The 13,864-nt window shown below is 49.2% G+C and overlaps 1 long non-coding RNA gene across 1 annotated transcript in view; it reads left to right on the top strand.

Moving 5' to 3' along the window:
- Nucleotides 1-2,404: 2,404 nt before the first annotated feature.
- The window catches only part of LOC144578161 (uncharacterized), a 62,662-nt gene continuing 51,202 nt past the window's right edge, over nucleotides 2,405-13,864 (top strand). Inside the window, exon 1 of the long non-coding RNA XR_013523453.1 lies at nucleotides 2,405-2,463. This is a non-coding gene — a long non-coding RNA (uncharacterized LOC144578161). The remainder of the gene's footprint in view (nucleotides 2,464-13,864) is intronic.

Raw genomic sequence — 13,864 nt, 5'->3', positions numbered from 1 at the left:
CGGGGAGCAGGCAATGTGGGGCCTGCGTCACCCATGTTTGAAGTGTCAACTTCCTCCTGGCAAAACCACCTGCCCCTGTTTGAATGGCAGCCCTGGCCTCTGCCAGCTTCCTGCCCAAGGTGCCCAGGACTGGGGCAGTGCTCTTGGCCACCCCCATACAGGACAAGGCCACGCGTCCTGGAGGGACAGGGCTCTAGGGTGGGGGGACCCTTAGCTGGGGGTTATGGAGTGCAAAGGCCTGGCTGCAGCTGAGGACCGGGCTGAGGACAGGTGTCCCTGAGGCAGGGGTCTGGGCGGGGAGAGGCAGGAAGTGGGCGGCGTGATGCCAGTTCTCATTGCAGGCTCTGATGAAAGCCAAAAGCAAACCCTCCATTTCCCCTTTATGAGGGATGAGGCTGGAAGTTTGAGGTGAATCTCCACAGGTATTGTTTTGCTAGCAAGTACAAGAGATGGCTCCACCATGAATGCTGGGCTTGCGCCTGTGTGTATGTGTGTGTGTGTGTGTGTGTGTGTGTGTGTGGAGAGCGCCATGTTGACTTGTGTTGTGTGGGTGATTTCCATGTTGGGGTATATGTGTGAGCTCTATGTTGATGTGTGTGTAATCCCCAGGTTGATGTGTGTGTGTGATTTCCGTGTTGACGTGTGTGAGCTCCATGTTGACTTGTGTGATCTCTGTGTTGTGTATGTGGTCTCCATGTTAATGTGTGTGTAATCTCTATGTTGATATGTGTGTGTGTGATTTCATGTTGATGTGTGTGTGTGATCTCCATGTTGTGTGTTTGTAATCCCCATGTTGATATGTGTGTCTGATTTCTGTGTTGATGTGTGTGATCTCCGCGTTGAGGTGTGTGATCTCCATGTTGGTGTGTGTGGTCTCCATGTTGGTGTGTGGATATGTATGTGAGCTCCAGGTCCCTGTTGCTCTTGGAGGGTCTGGAATTGACCCCCTTGAAGAAGTGGCAGGGTCTCTGCTAAGAGGCAGGGAAGCCTGGGGCAGGGGAAAGCCTCCGTGTTTCCCTGGGCTGGGCTAGGCTGGGTTCCGTTTTTCCTTACATCCTTTGTGCTCCCAGATGGGAAAGCTCCTGGCTCCTGGGGCTTCCTGCACTCGGGGCCACCCCAGGCAGGTTCAACAATGTGATCACTAGTCCAGGTCCACAGGGGCCCGGGGCCTCCCCCTCCCTGTGCCGGAGAGGCTAGCTCGGTGACTGCATCCACTTAGATTCCACTTAGACACTCCCCGGTTTCTGCTGCCTCAGGGCTGGAGGGTGCTGCCTGCTGGAACCTCTTTAGCAGAGGGACAAGGAAGCTGTGATTGGGGCCACACCCACCCCTCATTCAGCCTTCAGAGGTGACTCTTCTTCCCACCTGAGAGGCCTCAGCCTGGGATGGGGAGACCTTGCCCACCCGGCCCCTCCCAGCCTGGCCTGGCCCAGTTCCCTGCCCCATGCTGTCACATCCATCCTTCCTGGTCCCTTGACTCTGGAAATCCCAGCCTCTTTCATTCATTTCTCCCCTCCCCTCATCAAATATTTGCTCCATGCTAAGCACAGGAAGATGAAAGAGACAGACACGGCTCCACGCTTCTTAGCACCAAAGACTCCTCTGGGATGCTTTTTCTTGATGAGTGTGGTTCATGGACCACACAGCCGGGTGCAGTAAGTGGCCTTCACAGCCCCTGTTCCCCCGACACTCAGTTTACATAATTGCAGCCCAAAAGAGAGAAATTTTATTAAGCACCTTCCTCTTGCCAAGCATGTCAGCTCCTTCAGTCTTCCCAGTGAGCATGGGAGTGGGCATAGCGTTCCATTTCACAGATGAGGAAACTGAGGTCAGAAGGTAAAGTATTCAGCCCTGGGAGGTCAACGCTGAAATGCGATTCCACATTTTCCTCACTCCACCACCCTTGCCACCAGTCCCCACCTTCTCACCCAAAGAAAAGAAACCAAACCAAACCCTTGGGCTTTGCTTTGATCTGAGTCTTCATCACAGAATGATTTCTACTCTTTCTGTTTGTTAGTTCGGTTTTGGGAAACTGAAAGTAGCTCAGGGTCTCGGGCTGCCGTCTTCCTGGCCCCCAGGGCTGGCACTGCCCGGACCCTAGTGTAGGGGATCGCTGCCCTCCCAGAACACTGCTCTGTAGGCTCTGTCCGCTCCCTCCCTGCCGCCCATCCCCATAAGTTACCCCTGCCCTTTTCACCCCTCCAGGCCCTTAGGTGCCGAGACCCCTGGGCCCCTGTCCCTGCTCAGACCCCAGATCCCTGGCGGGAGTTTCCTGTCCCCATCACTGCACTTTCCATGACACAAGAGGAAGTCAGCTGAGCCCAGGCTGGGTTTTCCAGGCAGCCCAGCCCAGCAGAGGCTGAAGGTGGGGGAGGGGGTTGCTGAGCCCCCAGGGCCGGCTGTCAGAACCTCCTCAGCCTCCACCGGAGAGGCACCTGCTGGTGCAGCCCTGGGCCACACCAGGTAACCTGGGCGGGCGGCGGGGGGGTCGGGGGGTGTCTGTATCTGTCAGCCCCTCTGGATTGGGTGACTCCCCAGTGCCCCCAGGTGTGCCCTGTTTACTGGGGCAAAGGGGCACCAGGGATGTGGGGAAGGGGGAGGAGCTGAGGGTGGGAGGGAGGAGGGGAAGGAGTCTGAGAAATGTGACTGGTGCATAGTAGGCCTTCAGGGTTTGTTGAATAAATGAAGGAAGAAATCTATGGAATAATTCCCGAAGATGATGGATGGCCTGCAAGTGTGTGTGGATGACTCAGTGACCTGGATCCTTGGAAACCTTTGTTTGGCTGTGGGGGTGGAGGCACCCAGGGAGCTGACTTTGCAACACTCCACTCCCCCCAGCTCAGGAAGTGCCTCCCTTCCCCCAGCTTTGTTCCAACCCAGTTTGGCTGTTGGAGACGGGTGGGAGGGGGAGAAGGAGGGATCTGGTATCCAGGTCTGGACATGCAGGTGGCGCACAGTGTGGTGGAGGTGCGTGGGCCTGGTGGCACCTGCATTCAGGTCCCACCTTTGCTGTGGGGTCCTGGGGAAGTCCCTGTCCTGCTGTGTGGGCCGAGGTCGGCTCATCTGTACAATGTGGATATTGGACGGTCCTGAGGCCCAGCTCTCTCTTGTCCTAGGAACCCCGCAGGAAAGTGTTGGGCTGGCGTGCCCAGTCCAGTCGGAGGCGGGGGATTTCTGTGTTGTGGGGCTTGGAGCTTTGCCTCTTCCGCTAGTGTAGATGGGGCTGAGTGTTGAGTGAGTGTCGGGGCTTTGGGGAAGGGGAGAAGGCAGAGGATTCCACGTGGCCTGAACAGGGCCCAGCTGGCTTGAGAAGGTGTCTCAGAGTGTGTTCTTTCTCCAAGTCCAGGTGTGAGTCCAGCAGCTGGGGCGGGGGCTGTCTTGCCTGGAGGGACAGATAAGGTCTCCCCACTGACCCCCACTTTCCTAGCTCCTCCTGGACAACACTAGATGGCCTCCTGGGGCTTCTGGAAGGTTCGTGATCATGACAAGATGAACTCCTAAGCCCTGGTGGTACCCTGGAGGGGAAGGGCTGACCTTACCCGGGCCTGTGCGAGCCACACGTCCCACAGTCTGAGGCCCTGAGAGCTCAGCATTCGTGTTTACTCAGATTAGACTCCTTCAACCAAGAGGCAGAGGCTTTGGTTGAGAAAAGAAGGCCTCCCAGTAGTATACGGCGGGTGTGAACCAAGGCCATTGTTCCTGTGAAATATCTGAGGATCAGAGAGGTTATGTGAATTCCCCGAGGCGCACAGATAACCAGCAGTGAGCTCTGGACTGGACCGCCAGGCCTCCTCTTCCACCGCACCCCGTTCCCTGGCGCAGCCTCTCTCTCATCTCAGGCTGGTGCTTCCTCTGGCCATTTGGGGGTTTCACTTGGCTCTTGGAGCCTCACATCCCACCTGTAAAATGGGTAGAACACGGCCTGCCTTGAAGGAACGTTGCGAGGCTGGCCGGGCGCCTGTGGAAAAGGCTCGGGGTGATGGTCAGCCCGCAGAGCTTCAGCACAGCGTTCCTTAAGGCCCAGCACTGGTCAGAAGCTCCCCTGCCTTCTTTCCCTGGCTCCCAGCACCTGGCACAAAGGTATTTCTTGGACAAATGAATAACTGACAGGGAAGCTTTAAGCTGGGACAGAGGAAACAGACTGACAAGCACATCCTGTCCCCAGCCTTGAGCTTTCAGCCCCGTGGGGAGGCTACTGACAGGCAGCTGGGACACAGCATGGAAAGGCCAGGCCCAAGGGAGCACAGAGTGGAACATGTGTCCAACCAGCATCTGGGAAAGTCAGGAAAGGCTTCCTGGAGGGGGTGACACCTAGGTGAAGACCCAAAGGATGAGAAATTTTCCAGCTTGGTGGTGGGATCAACTTTCCAGGCTGAGGGAAGCATAAAGACAATGGCTTCTGAGTCCTGCCAGCTGGTGGCTTCTAGATGGTTCTAGAAGTGGGGCACTGTGGGCAGCATCCTGGCTCAGCCCCTCACTGGCTCTGTGCCTGGGTGGAGTCTCTCCTCCATGTCTCAGTTTATCTAAGAAATAAGATGCAGCAGATGGTCCACCAGATTCCTCAATCTGTGAGTTGAAGCTTGGAATCTCGTTTAAAGAATATCAGTTACCAGGAGCTGAAAAATTGATACAGCCCTTTTTAAAGGACAAAACAGCAAAAGCCACATTTTGATTTAAAAAAATCTCATATGCACTATTAACTTTAGAGAGTTATATATATACTCTCACCAGGGTGCAAAGCAGTACGAGGGGTATTGAAGCTACCAACGTTTGATAAAACCGTGGAAAGAGGGCACAGGGCGGGTAAGTTCCAAACCACTACACTCTGGAAGAGCTGGGAGTATAGCCATCAAGAACGAGCTCATAGATCCCCGTGTCCTGATAGAGAAAGAGCCATGACATTTTGCTCAGTGCAAACATTAAATTTCAGAACAATTTATATATTGCAATCTTATTTGCATCAAGTGAAAATGAGAATGAATTGAATAGCTTCTACATTTACAGGAAAAGGTTTTGCAGACTATTTATCAAAATAATGATAAATTAATTGTGGGGTGAGATTTGATGGAGATGGTAGAGTGAGGTTGGGTAGGGTTTTAATTTTGTGCACTAAGAAAGGGTCTGCAGAAAGTCTTTTAGAGAAAAAAGTTCTGCATATTTGTTTGTATAATTATATATAACATAAACATTTTTATAACATGATTTTTTAAGTAACAAAAATAATGCGTGTTTTTGTTAAAAATTAGCAAAACTGTAGAATATAAAGAAAAAAATAAAACCACTCATAATTCTACCATTCCTTATGACCACTGTTAATATGTCATATATTTTATTCTTTTCAATTTATAATTACAGTAATTTAATGTTTCAAAATTAGTATCATGTATTTGTGATATGCATGTTCACATGTATAAGGTATATATATTTTAGATAAATTATATATCTTTTGTAAATATACTTAAAAAGAGGCATACACAAAGATATCTATATGTAGATATATATATAGAGAGATCTTTGTATCCTGCTTTTTTTTAAAGTCTATCTTGAGTATTCTACCATGTCATAGACTCATACAACATGGTTTTAAAAATGGCTCTACAATAGCTAATAAAAGTTCTGATGTTTGCTTAACCAATCCCTATTACTGGACATTTGTGTTGTTTACTCTTATTTATTTATTTATTTATTGAGACAGTATCTCAGTCTGTTTCCTGGGCTGGAGTGCAGTGTCGCGATCACAGCTCGCTGCTACTTCGACTTCCTGGGCTCAAGCGATCCTCCCTCAGCCTTAGCTGGGACTACAGGCATGAGCTACTGTGCTTGGTTAATTTGTAAAAACAATTTTTTTGTAGAGATGGGGTCTCACTATGTTGCCCAGGCTGGTCTGAAACTCCTAGGCTCTAGCAATCCTCCTGCCTCAGCCCTGCAAATGTTGGGATTACAGGCACCAGCCACTTTGCCCAGCTCCTCACTTTTTCCTTTTTCTTTTTGCTATTAAAAATAACTGTGATAAATATTTTTACACAATCATATCCTTATTTCCTTTAATTAGAATTATTTGAATCAAAGATTATGACCATTTTAAATTCGAAAGCACACTATAAAAGTTGAATTGGTAACCTCCATCCCAGCTTAGTTTTAGTCTGTCTGAGTATGGATTGGCTGAGTTTAATTCAAGAGGGACACCCTGAGTAGGTTTATAACTACTTTAGGAATCAGGATTTTTCCATTCCATGGTGATCACTCTGGGTACTCTGTGACGGTCAGTGTGGAAGAGGTCCAGGCCCACCTCCGGGGACAAATTTGATGTAAGAGAAAGACTTGTTTTTGATCATTTACTGAGTGTCCAGGACTCCGCTTGAGTGACTTCTGTTTGTCTTTGATGGCATGTCCTCCTCTTGGCCCACTGCTGGGAGGTTTGGTGGAGCCGAGGTCACCATCTCTGTTTCAAAGATGAGGAGACCGAAGGTCTGAGAGATGAGGGGACCGGTCCAGGTGCAGTCATTCTTGGCCTGGGGCAAGAGGCAGGTCCACAAGGGGAGAGCCAGCTCTGGTCTGGTGTGGAGGGTGGGAGGGCATAGCCCAGCCACTTCCGTCCCATCCATCCCCATGTGGAGCGCTCACCCTGATGTACATCCCAGCAAGCCCCAACACTTCAGCATGGGTTCCTAATTCTGCAAGCTCTTCTGAGGCAGGGCCATGTTGGGTTGACCCTGTGGGATGGTCTGGATGCAAGTACTTATTGCTGTTATACGGGTGATGATGATAGTGATGGTGGGGTCAGTGACGAGAATGGCGATGATGGCAGAAATGATGATGATGGTGATGAAGTGATGAGATGATGTGATGTGCTGAAGATGACGTGATGTTGATGTCAGTGATGTTGATGATGCGGTGATGATGATGATGATGATGATGAAATGATGAAGATGACGTGATGTTGATGTCAGTGATGTTGATGATGCAGTGATGATGATGATGGTGATGAAATGATGAAGATGACGTGATGTTGATGTCAGTGATGTTGATGATGCGGTGATGATGATGATGATGATGATGAAGTGATGAAGATGACGTGATGTTGATGTCAGTGATGTTGATGATGCAGTGATGATGATGATGATGATGATGAAGTGATGAAGATGACGTGATGTTGATGTCAGTGATGTTGATGATGCAGTGATGATGATGATGATGAAATGATGAAGATGACGTGATGTTGATGTCAGTGATGTTGATGATGCAGTGATGATGATGATGATGAAATGATGAAGATGACGTGATGTTGATGTCAGTGATGTTGATGATGCAGTGATGATGATGATGATGGTGATGAAATGATGAAGATGACGTGATGTTGATGTCAGTGATGTTGATGATGCAGTGATGATGATGATGATGGTGATGAAATGATGAAGATGACGTGATGTTGATGTCAGTGATGTTGATGATGCAGTGATGAAGATGATGGTGATGAAATGATGAAGATGACGTGATGTTGATGTCAGTGATGTTGATGATGCGGTGATGATGATGATGATAATGATGATGAAGTGATGAAGATGACGTGATTTTGATGTCAGTGATGATGATGATGATGGTGATGAAATGATGAAGATGACGTGATGTTGATGTCAGTGATGTTGATGATGCAGTGATGATGATGATGATGGTGATGAAGTGATGAAGATGACGTGATGTTGATGTCAGTGATGTTGATGATGCAGTGATGATGATGATGATGATGAAGTGATGAAGATGACGTGATGTTGATGTCAGTGATGTTGATGATGCAGTGATGATGATGATGATGAAATGATGAAGATGACGTGATGTTGATGTCAGTCATGTTGATGATGCAGTGATGATGATGATGGTGATGATGAAGATGACGTGATGTTGATGTCAGTGATGTTGATGATGCAGTGATGATGATGATGATGGTGATGAAATGATGAAGATGACGTGATGTTGATGTCAGTGATGTTGATGATGCAGTGATGATGATGATGATGGTGATGAAGTGATGAAGATGACGTGATGTTGATGTCAGTGATGTTGATGATGCAGTGATGATGATGATGATGATGATGAAATGATGAAGATGACGTGATGTTGATGTCAGTGATGTTGATGATGCAGTGATGATGATGATGATGATGAAATGATGAAGATGACGTGATGTTGATGTCAGTCATGTTGATGATGCAGTGATGATGATGATGGTGATGATGAAGATGACGTGATGTTGATGTCAGTGATGTTGATGATGCAGTGATGATGATGATGGTGATGATGAAGATGATGTGATGTTGATGTCAGTGATGTTGATGATGCAGTGATGATGATGATGATGATGAAGTGATGAAGATGACGTGATGTTGATGTCAGTGATGTTGATGATGCAGTGATGATGATGATGATGATGAAGTGATGAAGATGACGTGATGTTGATGTCAGTGATGTTGATGATGCAGTGATGATGATGATGATGATGATGAAGTGATGAAGATGACGTGATGTTGATGTCAGTGATGTTGATGATGCGGTGATGATGATGATGATGATGATGATGAAATGATGAAGATGACGTGATGTTGATGTCAGTGATGTTGACGATGCGGTGATGATGATGATGGCGATAATAGCTACCATTTACTAAGGACTTACACGGTGCTAGGGACTCTATGTAATTACATTATCTTTTTTTTTTTCTCCCCAGAGTGAGTATGTCACGTTGGCCAGGCATAGTGGCTCATGCCTGTAATCCCAGCACTTTTGGAGGCCGAGGCAGGAGGATCACTTGAGCCCAGGAGTTAAAGACCTGCCTGGGCAACATGGCAAAACCCTGTCTCTTTAAATAATTTTTTTAAAAATTAGCCAGGCATGGTGGTGTGGGCCTGTAGTCCCAGCTTCTGGGAGGCTGAGGTGGGAGGACTGCTTGAGCCCAGGAGTTTGAGGCTGTGGTGAGCTGTGGTCACGCCACTGCGCTCTAGCCTGGGTGACAGAGTGAATATATACATGCCACCTTCACCAATATGGAGGATGACTTGAGGTGGCTCACAGATGAGCGTTTTTATCTTCATCATTATGTGTTTGTTTTACTTTATATTAATTTATATGCCAGAAAATGGATAACTAGCTCACCAGATCCATGGTTTATACATTTCATTTTTAGATTAACCAGTGAGTTGATTGACAGGAAAAATATTAAGTGAAGAATAATACTTGGTACTTGGATAAGGTAAATGTGGATGGAAATTTCAATCATTGACATTTGGAAGCAGTTGAGGCAGACAGCATTTTTATCCCTGTTTTGCAGAGGTGTGAGTACATGCTCAGAGAGTTTAATGAGCCTGAGATCATACAATATCTAGGTGGTAGAGCTGGACTGGAACCCAGATGCTTAATTTAAAACAACCACAACAATAACAACAACTTTTTACTTAAATAGAGCATACACACGGCAAACTGCATGCAGTATATTATAAATGTGACTTCACATAGTCACATTTGTGTAACCAGCACCTGGGAGGCTCCCAACTAGGGTCCTGCCAGCCCCCCACTGCTCCCTACTCAGGTATCCACTCTCCTGACTTCTGTCATCATGGATTGTTTTTGTCTTTTCTTTAACTTTATTTTATGTGTTTATTTTTTTTGAGAAAGAGTCTGTTGCCCAGGCTGGAGTGCAGTGGGGCCATCTTGGCTCACCACAACCTCCACCTCCCAGGTTCAAACGACTCTTCTGCCTCAATCTCCCGAGCAGCTGGGATTACAGGTGTAGGCCACCACTCCTGGCTAATTTTTGTATTTTAAGTAGAGACGAAGTTTCGTCTTGTTGGCTAGGCTGGTCTTGAACTCCTGGCCTCAAGTGATCCATCTTCCTCAGCCTCCCAAAGTGCTGGGATTATAGGTGTGAGCCACCATGCCTGGTCCTTTTCTTTGAACTTTAAATGTATCACAAAGTTATACTTTTTATGTGTTGAGTTTTTTCATTCATTATGCTTGGACGAGTCATCCCTGTTGCTGTGTATAGGAGCGTGTTCTTTTTCATTGCTGTATAGTATTCTGTTGTGTGACTATGCCACCATTTATTTGCACATTCAGCCATGACAGGCATTTGGTCATACAAAGCCTACATCTTTTAACCTTGAAGCTCTGCTGCCACCCGTAGATACCTGCATATCACAGAGTAAACAGGACTTTCTCTCAAAGAGCTGGAGACCAAGGAGGGTGTGAAACACACAAAGCCACAATTACAGAGGCGGATGCTTTCCCAATTGCAGAGTGGCCTTGCGGTGGCCTGGGTGGTGCATGGTTTGGGCCCTCTTAATGCCTCTCTTGCAACATTACACTTTATAAAGCCCAAAAGCACCGCACTTCATGTCCCTGACAGCCCTGTCAAGCAGGGAGGTGCCCTGTCTCCCCGCTATCAACGAGGAAACTGACTGCAACACCCCAGTGAAACAGAAACAGAGGCAGAGTCTGCACTCGCACCTCTGGATACCAAGTCCCGGCTGTTTATACCTCGTTCCAGTTGCCTGGTGAATCCAGGGGAGATCTGAGGACCTGAGACCCTTTACGTCCCCTTGCAGGGGACTTGTAATCTGGTGTTTGAGTCTCCTTCTATGAAGGATTTAAAGGCAAAACAAGTCTCTGATTTTTTTGGAGTGGAAACCTGCCTTCCCTAGAGCCTCACTTTACTTCAGCTGCAAAACACAGGAGGGTTCCTGCTCCCCTGCAGGGCAAGGGTTGTGATCACCGTTGTCAGTAACAACCCTGCCTGTGTCCGCCTCCAGTCGTCCTCACTGAGCGGCACGTTCACATTCATCACTGAGATCGACCTGATCTTCATAACAAGCTGGGGAGGAAGACAGCGAAGATGACACTTGCCCCATCTTTTAGAGAGATGAAGTGCTCTGCCTATAATCACACAGCAAGTTAAGGAACCTACAGGGACCCAGGGCTCCTGATTCTCCCTCCGAGAGGATACCCTCTGCTCTATCAGGCATTGTCCTCTGCGGGAGGCCTTCTGTTAGGACATATCCCACTCTGAGGCTGTGGGGTGCAACACACAGGGTCATGATGGTCCAGCAACTATTGGGGGTTTCCCCAGGGCACACAGCAGGAAGAGTTGGGCTGAAGGGAGCCTGCAGCTCCTGCGTCCTAACCTCTTTGCAGGACAGGCGGGATGGCAGGGAGGCTGGGTGATGAGGGTCAGCATGGGGGCTCGGGACAGACTGGTTCTTGGGGCATCCTCCCTGGCTGGGACAGCTGGTTACAATGGGTTTCTAGAGCCCCCCTTTCCTCTCTATCAATCACCAGCTGTGCAAGCACCTTTGAAAAGTGGGAATAACATGAGTTCCTGCCTCATGGGATTGTCATGAGGATTACATGGGGTGAGGCAGCTAGAGCAGAGGCCAGAGTCTAGAAGGAGCATTCACTACTCACCCGCTTTCCCACATGCTCTGGCGAGGAGGGCAGCTTGGGAAAGGCGTGTGCCTATGAACACAGGTCCCCTCCTGATATTCCTGAACGGATGTGATTTGTAACTGTGAAAAACGCAATCCAGCTGTCAGAAGTGGCTGGCACCAGCCAGTTATCTGTAACCTTAGAGTAATCAAAATAAGTATAATTTTGCAAAATTTGATTCTGTACGAAGACCACTCTGCCGTGTTTGTACCAGGGCAGAAAGTAAAGCGTGCCCCGTGGCATACAAGCCACACCCTGCCTGCAGGCTTGCACAGAGGGGAGGGGGCTGCAGGGGATTCCCTTTACTGGGCTGTGTGTGTCTGTGGGGGCTGGATCCTGCCATCCAGGGGGCCGTTCTCAGTGCCTGCTCTCTGTGCCGCTGTGAGGTTTATCTGACCAATGTGCAGGGCTGCCGAGGTCCCTGGATGAGACAGGCATTGGGCAGGAAGCCCCGGGCTTGATGCTGGGCAACACGCCCATGGGTGAGGTCTGTGTAGGGTGTGGGAAGGAGAGTGGGTGGCGGAAGGAAGCTGGACCTGGCCCTGCCTCCACTCTTACCCTCAGCCAGGCCCTGCCAAGGCTTCTTCCTCCAGGAAGACCTCCTCGGTTCCCACTCTGCATTGAGGTATGGCCTGCCTCTTCTTCCTCCGTCTTCTCTGGAGTCTAAGCTCCCTTCCGACTTTCCTCTCTGACAAAGGCGTTGGATAGAAAAGTGAGAAGTCTAAAATTCCGTAATCCTGAATGCTCATTCCTCTCCAGACCCTGCTAATACCCAGTGTGGACCGAGTTTGTCCAGGCAGCTTCCAGGACAGTTTCTGATACAGGATGTGTGAAGAAAACGGGCTATTCAAAGCGCAAATGAGGATTTCTCCTGTGGGGTCCAGGGCTTATCTGGAAGTCCTTCTAGCAGCTGGATCCCAGAGAGGGATTCCCAGGGCTGGTGTCAGGGGACAGAAGTTTCTTTATGTTGAGGTCCAGAGTCAGGCGGGCCATACAGCAGCCACCCCTGGAAATGGGATCTTTCAGCCCAAGAGACACTCAAAGGTGTTGGGACAGAGAACTCCTGTTTTGTTGTTGTTGTTTTTGTTTTGAGACTAAATGTCATTCTGTTGTCAAGCTGGAGTTCAGTGGCACAATCTCGGCTCACTGCAACCTCCGCCTCCTGGGTTCAAGCGATTCCCCTGCCTCAGTAGCTGGGACTACAGGTGCCTGCCACCACCCCTGGCTATTTTTTCTTTCTTTTTTTTTTTTTTTGTATTTTAGTAGAGACGGGGTTTCACCATATTGGCCAGGATGGTCTCTATCTCCTGACCTCGTGATCCGCCCACCTTGGTCTCCCAAAGTGCTGGGATTATAAGCGTGAGCCCCCACACCCAGCCAACAGAGAACTCCTTTTATGAGGTCCTGTTTTCCACTGCCCCCAAGGTGTGTGGGAATCTAAAGGGAGGCCTGTGGGGCCCAGCTAATGAGCTCTCTTTGTTCTGGCCAGAGTTCGGGAATCCCAAGGAGTGGAGAGGAGGTTCTACTCCCAGGTTCTCAAGGGGTAGCGAGAATGACACGTGGGCGCCAGAGCCGGGGACAGAGCTCCTTGCCCAGGCACTTCATCGAGAGCTACTGGGCTGCAGTCTGGTTTCTGCCTCCTCTGAGGGTGCCCCTGGCGTAGGAAGGTGTCTAGGGCACACAGAGCCCAGGTGGAACATTCTCCTGACCTCGCCATCCAGGCTTGTCCTTCAGCGTCCCGCCAGCTGCCTGATGTCATGGGTGGCCACTTGTGTGTTTTTCTGGGGAAAAGGCCTGCACCTTTAGTCTGCACCTCAGTGCCTCCCATGCCCCTGAAGAAGGCTCTAGAAGCTCTGGTGCGGGACAAGGTGGCGCTACCTGGAGTGTGGTTTCATGTTCTGTTGGTTTGCCAGGTTTTGCTGCAGAGAATGCAACTTCTCCCCACCTCGGAGACCGCGGTGTGGTGACCTGGCCTTTGCGCTTTGTGTCTTAATTGCTGAGCTCCTTGTGCAATTGGTTGTTCTGCTAGAGATGACAGCCTTTCTTTCGTCTCCCCAGTCCTGCGGTGCGGTGAGGATGCTCTGTTCTGAGGAGCCTTGGGGAGGGTGTGGGGCTTGTTTGATTCATATTTAGAGCTGAAATGAATCCGTTATATAGAGAAGAAAGCTGAGGTCCCCCCAAGGTCAAGTGACTGACACAGGCCCACACAGCTAGTTCAGACTTAAGGTTCTGGATCCCAAGTCCTTTCATCCCGTATTCCCCAACCTTCCCTGTTGCTGTGGCAACAGCAACAACAGGGGCCAGATGGAGTTAATCCTAGTACTTTTCACATAGCAACCACGTAAACGACCGCACGCCACCACCCGACAAGCATGAGCTCTTGTCTGTGCCT

This window comes from Callithrix jacchus, chromosome 10 (genome assembly GCF_049354715.1).
Source record: "Callithrix jacchus isolate 240 chromosome 10, calJac240_pri, whole genome shotgun sequence".
NCBI classification, from domain to species: domain Eukaryota; kingdom Metazoa; phylum Chordata; class Mammalia; order Primates; family Cebidae; genus Callithrix; species Callithrix jacchus.
The sequence above is the reverse complement of the archived record's forward strand: the minus strand, read 5'-3'. Positions and strand labels throughout refer to the sequence as shown.